Below are 14,366 nucleotides of genomic sequence, written 5' to 3'. Positions count from 1 at the left end.
ATAAATAAATTTCTTTTTACAGTGGTGTGGTATTATCTCTGAAATATAAAAAGGGATGTTTCTGTTTGTTTATGAAATCAGGTTTAAGTGTGCCATAGCTCTGTTTTGCATCTTCTGTGTTTATGCCTGGAAGGAATTTCTAACGTGAAAGTACTTGTTTTGTGTTAGTTCAAAGGCAAAGGAAAGGGTAAGGATGAATGTTAAAATTACCTTAGTAAATATTTTGTTTTCATGCAAAGTGGATTTTCAAATCGTAGGACTGCAGTGTGTTGAGTTTTAGACTTCGGATTTCTATGGCTGAAGCTGAAGATTCCCGTAGTAAATACAAGCATTTTTACACAAATATGAAAACCTCATTTTTAATTTTATAGACATTAGTGAAGAATATCTTGCTGCTTTAACAAACGTTCTATTAACCTTTAAACCACTGTACTAGAAGTAGAGGATTTGATACATGCCTTCCCAGTGGTAGTTTATTCCAAATTAAGTATTTCTAGTGTCCAGCTGTGGTAGTGACCAGGAAGTAGGCTGTGCTGTTTTTTGTATAGCATCTTTTAAAATACAGCATTTATAAAGTAGCCTGCCTGGCTTTGCTTTCAGCCTGAATGAGAAGCAGGAAAGCATTTAAAAAATGAAAAATGCTGGGGCATAACTTTTGTCTTCCCACAACAGGGGAAGAACGTAGCGTATTCATTTAAAAAAAGATTAATATACAATAAATATGGAAAGAGGCCTGTGAAACAGAGAAAACAAAACCAGATGATTTCTCCTACTTGTGTCTGTGGGTGAATTAAAAGATGATAATCTCTAAAGGGAAAGGCTTTGAATATCTGTTTTCTTTGTCATAGGATTTTCATGTGTGAATAACCTGCCTTTCAATATCAAAATAAATTGTTTCATTAAGAATCTAAATGATTTCTTTATGTATAAAAAGATTTTAAGTGCAGGTAAACTGCTTTGGAACATAGATCACTAGTTAGACGGTTCTCTAGCCCTCCTTCTTGCCTCCTCCACCCTAGGAAAAAAAAAAAAAAGCTGCCCAGAAGTCACCAGGTAGGGTAATTTTTAAATTGATTTGGAGAATATTTAAAAGATTTGTTGTCTTTGTCTGATTTATGAATTGTACTGCTTAGTGTTCAAATCATATGCTATCCTGAAATCGGTTTTAGTCTATTACAGTGGCATCATGTGCTTCAACATAATTACATGATGATAGTGTTTAAGCCTTAGGATGCCTTGTGGGGAAGTAATGCAAATAATTATCTGTGCATCAGTGCAGATTAAAAAAAAAAAAAAAAAGAAAAAGAAAAAAAAAATCAATACTGCTTGGTGGTAGTTTTGTGTATTCCAGTTAAAGATTTTATATTTGACTTAAAGTTCTGAAATTGTTTGGAAGTAGGCCATCTCATGCTGAGATGAAGCATCAGGCCATTTTAAATTAGATACCGAGCATGCTCATATCAAGTACCCACTCTCTTAGATTTTGCAGCGTGTGTCTCTGTTCCCTGTTAGTGGAGCTGTCATTCTACTGAAGTAGAGGAGAGCACAGCATGCCCTTTTGTCATCTTTCCATCAGTGCACATATGATTTCTCTTGGAACTGGAAACTTGATGTGAGACAAGCCTTGCTGTTAGATCACCAGTATTTTTGGTGAGTCAATATTCATCTCTTTCCTTTCTAATGCCTTTTAGATATCTCAGATAAAACTCAGCTTCATACTTGTCTCTGTTCTCTAATGATGGTATCTTTATGGTACGTATGCATTAATTTCTTTACTGGAGAAGAGTTGCTTTTTTAAAAGGAATGCTAGGCTATTTTGCTCAGAAGTCAAAAAAATGTGTATGTATCTTTTTTTCATCTGACATCAAATTAGCTAACTATTCTAAATATAGCAACAGTTCTTCAACCATCACTTCTCAGTCATTTTTCATTTTCTTTGTTCTTAGTAAATTGGTTTAAAATCTAGGTTGGTTGGTTTATCTCATATTTTAGAGGGAGATTTCGTAGTCTTGCAGAATATAATTTTATTTATGTAAGACAATGCTGAAGGATATTTACAGTATTTGGTTTCAACACAAATTGCCAAACAGGGTAAGTTAACTGTTGTCATCTGTTAGTTTCGCTGATAGATATACATGTATTTCCTTCTTTAACCGGCTAAGAAATAGAAAAAGGCATAATCATTTATAACTTAGATCTTACATATATAGAGATTGGATATAATAGGAATTTCTGAACAAATTTATAGTCTTCATAGTAGCTAAAGTGAATGTTTGATACAGCTTAACATTTAATTAACTTTTATTCAACTGTGGGAAGGCAGGATTTATGATGTGAAGCATTATCAAAGCTTAGTTCTTGCACTTGGTTTAAAATTTTTTTTCCTCCAAAAGTATCTGCAAAATATGACTTTTAAATTCTTTAATGCAATGCATTTAGCTTGTAGCAAAACCTCAGTTGACAATGTATTTTTAAAACATCTAAACTGGGATTGTAAAAAGCAGTGAGTGAATTGATAAAATCTGACACCACCACCCCCCCCCCACCCCCCACCCCCCACCCCCCCCAAGAAAAAAGTTGGTTCCTAATTACACTTACCTCCCAGTGAATAAAGATGATTTAATATCATGGTTGAACTTCTTGTGTGTTTTAAAGTTTAACTTGTGACATACTAAATACTTCCTAGAATACAATTTGTTGCTGGATTGAGGTTGGAGGTCTTAATTATAATACAGTCACATAGATTTTTTGGATTGGGAGAGTTGCTTGTTTTTACAAGCAGGTACTCTTTATCCTGTTGTGATTGTGCACATGTACTTTAAAAAGTCCTCTGGATAAAAGATTTGAATTACAATGGGATAAACTGCTTGTCAGTGAATTCACTGTGCCTGATAAAAGAGATTCTTGCTGAACATATAACCCCTGTTATGATTCCGACTGACCTGATTCTTTGGAGTAAAATCAATAAAACCTTAAGCTTTTTCATTGCCTTGACAGTCGAAGTTGGTAGGGGGCAGGATGGAGAGTGGTGTGTGTGAATCTTGAGTACTTGAGCAGTAGTTTGCTTGATCCCCTGACACAGGGTTCTCAGGGGGAATGATCTAAATGGGTGTAATAGATGAGATTTTTGTTAAAGTCTGAGGATAATGCATTTAATTGAGGCCTTTCTGTGGCAAAGCCTGTCATAACCCATCAGAAAACCTGCACTTTGGCTGCCAAAACAGGGTTCTAGCACACGGCCCTGACAACTGATGAGAGACAGTGAGGGGTAACTGCAAACCTGTGTCGTGCAAAATATATTACTGTTCTGACTTGTTATCTTCAAAGCATGTTATTTCTAATACTAAGTTTTTGCTCTTATAACTAGAATATGTCATTTCATAGTGGTGGTGCTTTCAGGTGCCATGAGCTGGGTGTCTTGGAGATCTGGAAAATGCTATAAAGCTGCACAGATTTGCCATAGGACAGCTTCCAGATGAACAGCAAACCTAGAAAACTTAACACCTTTTAGGAAGGGAACAAAGAGATGAGAAAGGTAAAGACTTGCAGAGCAGGTAATGGGAATGGCAATATAAAGAGGAACAGAATTGTAGAAGGTGAACGTGTGTAAAGCAAGTAGCATTTAGCTGTTTTGGCAGTGTTCCTGTATCAGTGTGAGCATGCAAAAATGTGAGATTTCTGGTTTGGATTGATGAAGAAATTTTGACCTTGGTGTGATTTTCCTGAGATACCCCTTTGAAATAACTTAAGATTAAAAGTATAAAAAGTTGTATTTTAAGGTTTTATAAGGGAACAATTGTTAGTCTCAGGGAAAACAGAAGTTAAATATATCAAATTAAGTTATTTTTACAACCTTGATCTTGTTTATTTTAATCTTCAGAATAATGTTTATCCTTTCCTTTGAAGTGCTTACTCTTGTTAGTTTTCCAAAGAGGAATTCTTATATTATAGTTACAAAGGTTAACTGAAGTTTTACAGGCAAGATGCTGTCTACCCTGCAGTGCTGCTCTTGTCTGTACCCATTTTATGTAGCATATAAGTCCACATTTTGTCATGGGTAGCGTGCACAAAAAATTGCCTTGTGTTTGTAATCGTAATGGTGATTGCACATAACTAGATGAATTTGAGATCTTAGAGAGCCTGACACCTATATATTTATTACCTTTTGTTTTGCTGTAATTTTATGGTGTTAGTTTTGTTGATTTCTTTATTTATGTGTATATATATATACACATACACACAGAAGATGTGCAGGGAGAGTGAATGTGCATAAGGGCTGCTGGTTGTACAAGCTTTTCCCGAATGTGTTTAAATTACACTGAATTGAGAATTAAAATGAAAAAAATATTTAATTCTGTTTCAAAGAATGATATGATTCAGTCATTGTACACAGGCCAGTCATCATTAGGATTTTATTTTATTGGGGATCAACATATTGTAACTTGCAATAAAATACCAGAGTGTAAAGTTTAAGTTCTTACCACTCTGCAATGTAGACCTACCTTTCAGATTTTCAGAAATTCTGGGTAGGTCTCTGGAAGGATCTCTGAGGTGCCCATTGATGTGACTGGCAATATGAGGCATGTAATGCACCTTCTTCTATTATTTTTTGAAGAAGATAAAAAATTTATTCTGTTTTCCACATGAATAAAAAGTTACTGACTTGTGGTGCTTTTTCACTAGGAAAGCAGTATACCTGTAAGAACATGACAGTGATTTTAGTCATTTTGAGGAAGCACCACTGCTGAAATAATGTTTAAATGAATTTTGCGCTGCTTGAGGTTTTTTCACATGTAAAAGTTTGTACAGGACTAAGGAAAAAATCAGAAAAGGATGTGAAGGTTAGGGATGTGGGGTGAAGAGGAACGTCTTGCATATACACCACTTAAGCTGCCTGCCAACTATTTTTTGAACAATTAAAATTTTTTGGACATAGGAGGCTCAGTCTTTTTCCATTCATGTTGGCTTCTAAATGAAAGATTTTACTACTGCTGACAATTGCATCTACTCGGTTCATGTGCCAGATGGAGAGCCTGTCACAATTTTAGACTGAAGGTTGTGTCTAAAAACTTTGTCAGCATTCTGCATCAAATCTTGACCCATTTTAGACACCATGCTGTAATCTGGTACTTTCTAGAGAAGAATGGCATTTTTTAGTTTCGTTTTTTATGGAGTGGAACTATGTTTCACAAGTATGATCTGAAATTACTTTTCCAAATGAAAAAGAAACTGCACACCAGTACTCATTTAAAATAATTGGCTGTAATGTCAGCATCAGGTCTGAGATTTTATGGAAAAATAAAGAAGGCGTTATTAGTTCTTTCTATATGTATATAGTATAAGTTGAGAAACAGGTTTATTAAAGTGCAAACCTAAAATGCTGTAAATTATTTTTAAAAAATCTTCAGCATTTTTGTACCAAGAGTAGAAATGTAAAGAGTTGGCCAAGTCCTTGCTGAATGAGCAGAGAACTGTCTGTACTTTTTCAGTGCACTGAGGTATAAAATGGGTATTATATACAGTCTAATTAAATTATATGAATTTTAGTAGATTTTAGCTGTAAATATAGTAGATCATTGCAATTCAATAATGAATAGCTATTTAGTGGGAGTATCTATCAATAAAAATTTAGAAAAGTATTTTTTATAAAGTAAGTGCTGGTAGCTTTGCATTTCCTAAAAGATGACCAAGAGTAAAATAGTCCTTTTTGTAGGTCAGACTTTCCAGTCCTCAAAAAAAGCACAGGGAAGAGAAAAGGGCAAAAATAAAAAACAAACAAACAAACAAAAAAAAGGTGGGGGGGGCAGGGAAGTACAGGAACGTTTCTCAAAATAGTATGTAAGTTTTAATTTTTTCCTTGAGTTTTCAGCACAGTACAACATCACTTGCCTTATGTGTATACATGCATCCATATTTTTTAAGAGAACCTGGGATACTGTTTTATGCTCTAGAGTACATCAACATTTGAAATATTTTTAGGATATTTGGTCTTATGCATACTTAAATACTGTGGTAAGGAGACAATAGAATGGTATTTAAACATCTCAGTGGCTTTAAGAAAACTAGAATTGAATTGTCATCTTAAAGCTAATCTGAATTTAATGGAGGTGCATGCCATACAGTGATTTACTTGTTTGTAAGCTAGTCGCAAACTGATATTCTTCCAAAGCATGACCATTGAATTAAAAGTTAATTTTTATATACTGCAGGACATTTGAAAGGGATTGTATGCAGTTCATGTTTTATGTTCTTGTCCAAACACTTCAAACACCAAAAGGATTCGATGTTCTGTAGTTTCCCTTTTGTATAGAAATGACTAATAGTATTTCAGTATTTTAAAGTTTATTCACAAATCCGTCTGCATTTATATTTCAGATGCTTCCATTGTAACTTTTGGCTTTATATATAATAATGTGTGCGGGTTTTTTCTAAGGAATTACATAGGCATCATAATATAACCATGTTGGCAGATAATCTGTCATTTGCATTTAAAGACTTTTTAATCAGTGAAAACATGGTGTTTGGTGAAAAAAAAAAAGTGAAAAAAACACTTAGTGGAATGACATTCAAGCTGTTGATAGAACAATATTTGCTATGGAGTCTTCTTACAGAGGTTTCCTTTTTTTTTTTTTTTTTTTTTTAGGCCATATTAACTGTGACCCATGATTTAATTAAAGGAGGTGTTCAGCATGTGATGGAGGTTTTTGAGGGAAAAATGTTCTGAGAATGAAGAAATGAAAAAACATTTTCAGAACTGTCATTAAAAACCAGGAGATCAGTACAGTTTTGAGCACTTGTACCAAATAGAAATTTGTCTGAGGCAAGACAGTGTATCTTACCTGGCAAATCTTAAATAGATTTTTTAATTTGTTTTTTCACTGTTCTGAGAAGTAGTATTAATTTTTTTTTTCCTTCTGGAGAAAATACGCTAAGGTGTCAAAGTTGTTGTATCCTAGCAAAGAATGAAAAGGCATGACTTAAACAATGCCATTTTCTGTAATGCCATCTGTTTCATCCCACACTGCCCAGTACTTTTGTTTTCTCTATGAGCAAAGAGAAGACAGATATCTTTAGTAGCCCTCATGCTGAGGCTGTCAAAATAAGTACTTTAGTGCTGCCTTTGAAAGTATCTCAAAGTACAGCATGATTGCAGCTATAATGTGTTTCCTGCAGAGGCGGCTTCAGTTACCTGTCTGGTATAGTCTGGCTGCTGCTCAGTGGATCACAGCAATGCCAGTGGGAGGCAGGATTTGCACAGAGGATGAGGGAAAGAGGAGGTCGTGTGAATCAAAGGAAATAATTGTGACTGGTGGAATTTCACCAGGTCCTTAAAGTTATATCCTAAGCTGTATCTTGCAGAAATATCTGTAAGATGTAGCTCGTTACAGATCTTCATTGGTCAAGAAGGAGGAAAACCAGCTACTGAATAGCTTACTTGAGCCCTTTGGAAAGCAGTTAAGACCTTTCTTAACTGTTTTCTAGACCTAGTGAGTTTGATTTTTAAGACTGGTACTTGATAGGTTGAGGCTCAGTTTGATTTCTGACAGCCTTAATGATCAGGATAAGTTGAGAACATTCCCCACAACCTTCCATTACAGCATTAGGATCTCACTATTTCAGTTGTATTTAGTTGCTTTAATGATGAGGAGTATATATCATGATAGTACAAATTGGAACTGGAAACAGAGGTTTAATTAACCAAGGTTGCATAGAAAGTTTAATGAAGCAGAAAGTAAAGCCAAAGGGCATATCCCTGATGCAATTAACTTGATGTTGTGATCCCTGAATAACTGTCAGTGAAATACCTCAGGTACTGAAATGCATGTCAGGGCAGAGCTGCACTTGGCCCCATAGGGAGGAAAGCCAAATAGCCCCAGAGAAACATTTTGTTCAGGAGGTTGGACTGTTTTTGAGATTTTAGCTACCAGCTTTGCATTATCTCATCTAGAAATTCCAGATCACTCACAGCCCATTCTGGTATCCTAACATGCCACTGCCCTGTAACATACTAAGTTTAAGGTCTGTACTTCATCAGTTTGGGACCATGATCACTAAGGTATCCTTGCCCTTTTTCTGTCCTGTAATGATTCTTGTTTCCAGGATATATTGAGATCGATAATTTGACCCACTAGATGTGGGGTTTTATTTCATTAACATGTCTGTGTTGAAATCAAGTAAGAACAGTGTAGATTTTGTTTAAACAGAACTATTAAATATATTAAACAGCGTGGGACTTCAACAGAATTAGATTTATTTAATTTCTTTTTTTTTTGTTATAGTGACACATCTATTAAAGCAGCAACATGTCATCTTCTGACAACTGTGTTGAAGTGATGTTGAGAGATTCTGACTGCAGTCCCCTCCTCCATTTTCACATAAAATTTCTGAAAACCTCTATTGCATCTATGTAAAGCTGGAACAAAGTCTGAGAACTGTATGAAAGAGTAATAACACAGCAGTCAAGTGAATAGAAGCTAAAAGATGTTGGAGTGACTGCAGTGTGAGTGCATGTGGGTGTGTACATATGTGTGTATGCAAGTTTAGCCAGTACTTTACATTAACCCCCACCATGTTGTAGTTTCTCTAGCACTAGACTTTCTGTTCCAGAAAGAACTTCAGCTTCCCAGACTGTGTATTTTTTTCTCTTATTACCTCCATGGTTTTGTTTAAATGATTAAATGAAAATGGTAGAGCATGTCATCTATGTTAGAAACAGAATCCAAAAACATTGAGTAAAAAAGCTTATAACTTTTAACTAGATGGTTTTTCAGACTGTGCCAAATTCTTTGTGACTCTGAAAATGGTTACCAGTAATTCTGTTTCTGTCAATGTTAAATTCATGTTTTCTGACAGGCAGTATTCACTTGCATAGCCAATAGATATGGATCATCAGAACTTATTCTGCAGAGCTGAGCTGTTCAAAATGTGGATCTTGGTATAATTGTTGGAAAAAAATGTGCTGTCTTAGTCTTGAGCACTGAATATTTGATGTCCTGATTATTTTTGAGATATCAAAATAACTAACGCAATTTTGTTTGAGGTACCTCAGTGGAGCATACTTGTGGAAACTGTTCCAGTGAAGCTAAGCAATCACTGGGAAAGTATGAACACTTTCAAAATCATTGAAAGAGAGTGGGAGAAAAATTCTTACAAAGCTGCTTCTTGCGCCATTGTCCTAATCCTCAAGGAAAGTCTGCAATATGCATTTGAATGGCAAGCATGGGAAATTCAGAAATCTATTAGATCTTAAAACTCATTAAGTCAGTGGTTTTATACCAGGTAATTTTCTTGTCTGCTTCAGCTAATCCCACCATTTAAACACCTTCCCCTTTAGGGGGAGAAAAAAAAGGAATAATAGTAATTAAAAAAATATTATTAAAAAATCTTGCTCCCATCTACTGGGCTCTGAAGTCCTCTTCTCAGCTGGTCTGATAAACATACCTAATTTCCACTCAGCATGATGGTTTTCAGCTTTCCTGAATTGGTGGGCATTGCTGCCTTTGCTTCAAGCTTGAGCAATGGGTCTTGCTTTGGAGTCCTGTAACTCATTTCCAGTGTTGTCAGTAGATGTAACAAAAGATGCTGATCCTTGTGTAAACCTTGCCTTGCTGGCTTCAGTGCTGCTTGTAGTAATGCTAATACCAGCATTTGACATGATTACTCCATGTGGCTAGCATTCATTTTTATTGACAGAACATACTCTTTCTAGATGGGTTGGTCAATTCATTGTTTTGTTCCTCAGAATAAATGAGGGATGTGAAGGCTGGCTAGAACTGCTTCATGACAGTCCAAAGACTTTGACTTAATAGCACACAAAAACATCAAAGTATGCAAAGATAATGGAAGTTATTATTTCTCTGTGTTAGAAGTACAGGGGTGGTACAGGAATCCTTGGAAATAAGTGAAAGAACTCCAACCTAGAAGTTCTTTAGAAGCATTTTAAACCATATTTATTGTAAGATCCTTTGGGATCTAATGATCGAATCTATTAGATAACATTGAATTTGTGCAAATGTTGCACACTTAGGTATGTTATATTTAAAAGAAATGCAGCATGTAGGTTGTTTTCAATATCAGTGTTAGAGAATTTTTGGATTGCTTAAAACCTCTGGTAAATTTAAGAATTAGTTTTTCAGTTAACTTTCTTAACTTTTACTTGCCTCCAGTGGCTTCAGCTTGGACCAGTGAGATTTGATAATTTATTTTCTTAAATACACTGTTTAAAGTCTTGTGGTAAAGTTTTAGTCCTTCACATGTGGGTTCAGTATCTCACCTCACCTCATTCAGTGCATGAAATACAAAAGAACCCAAGGGATTTTTTATCATTCCTTAAGCTTATTGAAGGTGACTGATAAGTAATCACAGGATTACTCTGTTCGAAAGTGACACAGGTTGTCACTTGTCCAACATCCTGCCCCAAGTGGGGTCAGTCTTGAGCTCAGACCATGCTGTGGAGGGATTTTATCCTGTGTGGTCCTGAGAGCCCCCAAGGATGGAGACTCTACAGCTTCTCTGGGCAATCTGTCCCACCACCTGACTGTCCTGCATGACGAAGTTTTTACTCATGTGTGGTCTGAACCTCTCAGGTTTCCATTCATGTCTGTTGTCTCTCAACCTCTGCCCACGCTCCATTGTGAAGTGCTTGCTTTCATTCTCCTCTCCTTGTAGGTACAAGCAGGCTGCTGTTAGGACCCCAATGCCATCTCTTCCCCAGGCTAAGCCACCCTCAGCATCTCCTCACAGGACCACTGCTGCAGCCCCTGACCATCTTGGTGGCCCTCTGCTGAACTTGTGGCAGTTTGTCGATCTCTCTCGTTTGAGGGGGAACAAAACCGGACATGGTCTTCCAGATACGGCCTAACAAGTGCAGAGGGGACGATCCCCCCTCCCCGCGAGCTCCGGGCCGTGTCCCCGCTGCCCGGCCCGGGTGGCCGCTGGCCGTCCCTGCTGCCGGGGCAGGGCTGGCTGGTGCCCAGCTCGCTGCCCACCGGGCCCCGGGACCGCTCGGCAGAGCTGCTCCCCAGGCCGGGCCCAGCCGGGGCGGCTGCCGGGGCTCGTCCCCCCGTGGCTCGGCTCTGCCTTCGCCCTGCTCAGGGACACTGGGCCCTCGGCCTGGCAGGGTCCTGCTGGGTGGCAGCCCCCACCTGCAGATTGGTGTCATCTGCAAACTTGGTCTGATCCACCTACTTTTGTCATTTTCTTGAAGGCTCTTGTTCTCTCTGTTCCCCATTTCAACTTCTGCATATTGTGTTTTTGAACCCATGTAGACTATCTGGCCATCTCTTGGCATTAATCCAACCGGATCATAGTCTCCAGTTAAATCTTTGGTCACTGCATTGGATGTTGGCTTCAGTGTCATTCCCTGTGATTTATCTGGGTTTGTGCCATCTGTTGGCTTGTCGCTGAGCCTTCCCTGGGTGTGTGTAGGTCAAACAATACCTTATCTTGACCAAAACAACAGTCTTTCCAGGTTTTTGGTACTAAATAGAAAACAAATTTGTCAGAGGGTTGCCACAGCAAAGTAGCTACAGTGGTGCTTATTAATAAGGGTTTGCTTAGCTGCAATATAGCACATGAGGCTTTGCAGGAAGCTTTTCGGTCAATATCAGGTCCATTTCGCCTATCAGAAAGTTTGAAATGTTACATGTTAATGTTTAGTGGCTGCCTCTCTTACACTGTTGCTAAATGTTGCAGTTCTGTTGAAGCAGCGACTAGACTGCAGGTCATGCCCCTTATGCTTGGCCGTGGCTGTTGGCTTCTCAGGGAACTGGGATTTCTGAGTCTTAAATTAGAAATCACTTTTCATAAGCAGCATATAAATTTCAAATAGAGGTCAGTTGGTTGTTAGATGAGGGTAAATTGCATATAAGGTACCAGTAAGATAAGCCAAAAGTATTTGAAGTAACGTAACTTTGCAGTCAGTCTTTGAATATAAAAGATTGCTCTTTACATAAGTGTTTGAGGATATGTCTTAGATATGCCTTTACTGTTAAAGTTACACTAAATGTCAGAATTACTTTCTAAAATACTCATTTGTTTCACCTTTCAGAGATCACTGTTCTTACTATGCTCACTTTAAAAGCTTACTGAAGCTTCTGAAAAGGGACACATCAGAACACTGATAAGAATAGGCAAGTGATATCTGTGTGGCAGCAGCTCTGAGCTTTGTTTTTAACAGAAGACTGCTACTAATACTACTATCTAAAGTATTTTTGTGTTTAAAGATGGCGTTTTTATTATAACCTGGGAAAATGGCTGCCAATTTTAGGATTATAGATCAATTTAAAATCTCTTTTCATTATCAATGACTTCATATTTATCAGTTCCTAAAACTTTTTTTTTTGTTTTATAAATATGGGTTCAAGATGAATGTTGATTTGGTCTGTTTGTTCATTTTTTTGTAGAATAAAAATCTCCTCTAAGTACTAGAAACTTTCAGTTTGAAGAACCTTCAAGAACAGTACTGCATGAGCAAGTGATGCTTTTTTTAATGGCCTCCTGGATTATTTTTTTTTTGCCACGGGGGGGAGCAGTAGGCTGTGACAGGCTTCAGGGAGATTCAGGTCTTAGTGCTGAGCTGTGGGAAACTGCGGGTCCTTCAGCTGGCACATGCTTGAAAATCTGTTTTACAGTGAATAAAAGTCCTAGATAATCAGGTTTCATGATTGCTTTTTTCTGAAGAGTTACATTCTGAATTTGGATTGGGTTAAACATGAAGCATATTTTAGAAAAATGAAGGAAAGAAAATACCCTTTACGTTATTAGTAGTATGAAGAGTAGATTGAGGCTGGTGTCAGCTTAAGTAGAGCGATACAGTTATTCTCTGAAACTATTGGTTGCAGCTATGCCCAATGGCACGCTCCTTCTTAGCAGGAGAGTGCAATCTAAGTGACTACATCACTTGGATTGGGGTGCATTTTGCTTTAATAGAAGATGCTGTAGTTGAGAAATGTAAGTAATTTTTTAAATTAATAAGTGCATGGCTGTTGTTTTAACCAGACATTCGCTTTAATCCTGGTATTCCAGAAATAAATCTAGAAATAGTTTCCTTCCTCTAAAAGCATTGGAAGGGAGGAAACATTCATTTTCATTGTTTCTTTTCATTTTAAATGCATAGAATCAAATGCTGTGAGCATGTAAGGTACTTTAAACATGTTATTCTAGAAAGACTAACAGCTCTAAATGATGACTGTTTATTCCCAAGCTTATTTGGGGTTCATTCTCAGTGTTTATATATCTCATTCATTGAGCAAAAGTGTCCCACATGCTGTTGAGACCTTGTTTTCCCTGCCAAGGTTGCTGGATTGGTAATGTTCATGTGGTATGCAGGTTCTATTACATATCTGTAACCTGTTTGTTTGGGGCAGAACAAGATATTCCAGTTGCAAGCCAAGGCTGGGCTTTCCCTTTGGAAAGATTTGTTCTGTCTGTTCTGCCAACAGCAAGCAGTCAAAATTCCTACTCCAAAATTTATTAATTTTTTTTGTTCATTGTATATAGAGCTTAAACTAAGCAGAGCAAGCTTAAAGAAATGCTAGAGCAACACATCGGTGTTTTTGGTCATAGATTTACCGCAATTCCATGGATATAGTCGAAATACCAGAAGACAGCCAGTAGGTCCTGGAGCATACCAGCAACCTGGATTTCTTTGCAACCAGGACCAGTGAGTCTTTCCTATGAGGTCATTTGTTGTTCTACCTCTTCTTTCTTGTTTTGACAGATATAAGCTGCCTCAAGGCCACTTCCTCCTCACATTTCTTTTTTAAAGTGACATTCAGTTAAAAGTAATTTTCTGACTGGTGTTTGAAACAGCTATGGACTCTTATTCTAAGAACAAAAACATCTGAGGGTGCTGAGTAAGCTGTCAGGTGTCACAGTGAGACTTTTTTATCAGTGTGAAGAACCATGATGACTGGAAAAAGGCAAACATTACTGTTTTCAAAATAAAAGTAAGAAAGAGAATCCAGGGAACCTAAACACTGATCAACTTCACTTTTTTCCCTGGGAATGTTATGGAGCAAATTCTCATGTAAACTATTTCTAGGCTTACGAAGGATTGGAAGGTAATTGGAAACAGCCAGCATGAGTGTGTTAAGGAAAAATCTTGCTTGACCAACCTGACTACCTTCTATGACTATCTCTACAGGTGAGGGGGGGAAAACAGTGGAAGCCACCTACTTTTAGCAAGGCTTTTGATGTATTTTCATTTAGTAGCCTTATATCCATATGAGGGGGTGTGAACTGGACAAATGGACTACAAAGGTGGGCGAAAAACTGATTGCACCATCAGGCTTAAGGATTACCAATCAATAGTTTGAAGTTTTAAATGAGGGACTGTTTACTAGAAGTCTTTCTCAGAGTTGATA

At 37.3% G+C, this 14,366-nt stretch overlaps 1 protein-coding gene across 16 annotated transcripts in view; it reads left to right on the top strand.

The window, feature by feature from the left end:
* Nucleotides 1–14,366, top strand: part of PLEKHA5 (pleckstrin homology domain containing A5) — a 168,780-nt gene that overhangs the window by 59,791 nt on the left and 94,623 nt on the right. The window contains exon 1 of one of the 16 annotated variants that reach the window (XM_027816380.2): nt 1,623–1,650. The exons of the other annotated variants lie outside the window; for them this stretch is intronic. The gene's annotated coding sequence lies outside the window, so the exon portion shown is untranslated. Of the gene's footprint in view, nt 1–1,622; nt 1,651–14,366 lie in introns of those variants that run through there. 16 annotated transcript variants of the gene reach the window in all.

Source organism: Falco cherrug, chromosome 5, assembly GCF_023634085.1.
Source record: "Falco cherrug isolate bFalChe1 chromosome 5, bFalChe1.pri, whole genome shotgun sequence".
Taxonomy (NCBI): domain Eukaryota; kingdom Metazoa; phylum Chordata; class Aves; order Falconiformes; family Falconidae; genus Falco; species Falco cherrug.
The sequence above is the reverse complement of the archived record's forward strand: the minus strand, read 5'-3'. Positions and strand labels throughout refer to the sequence as shown.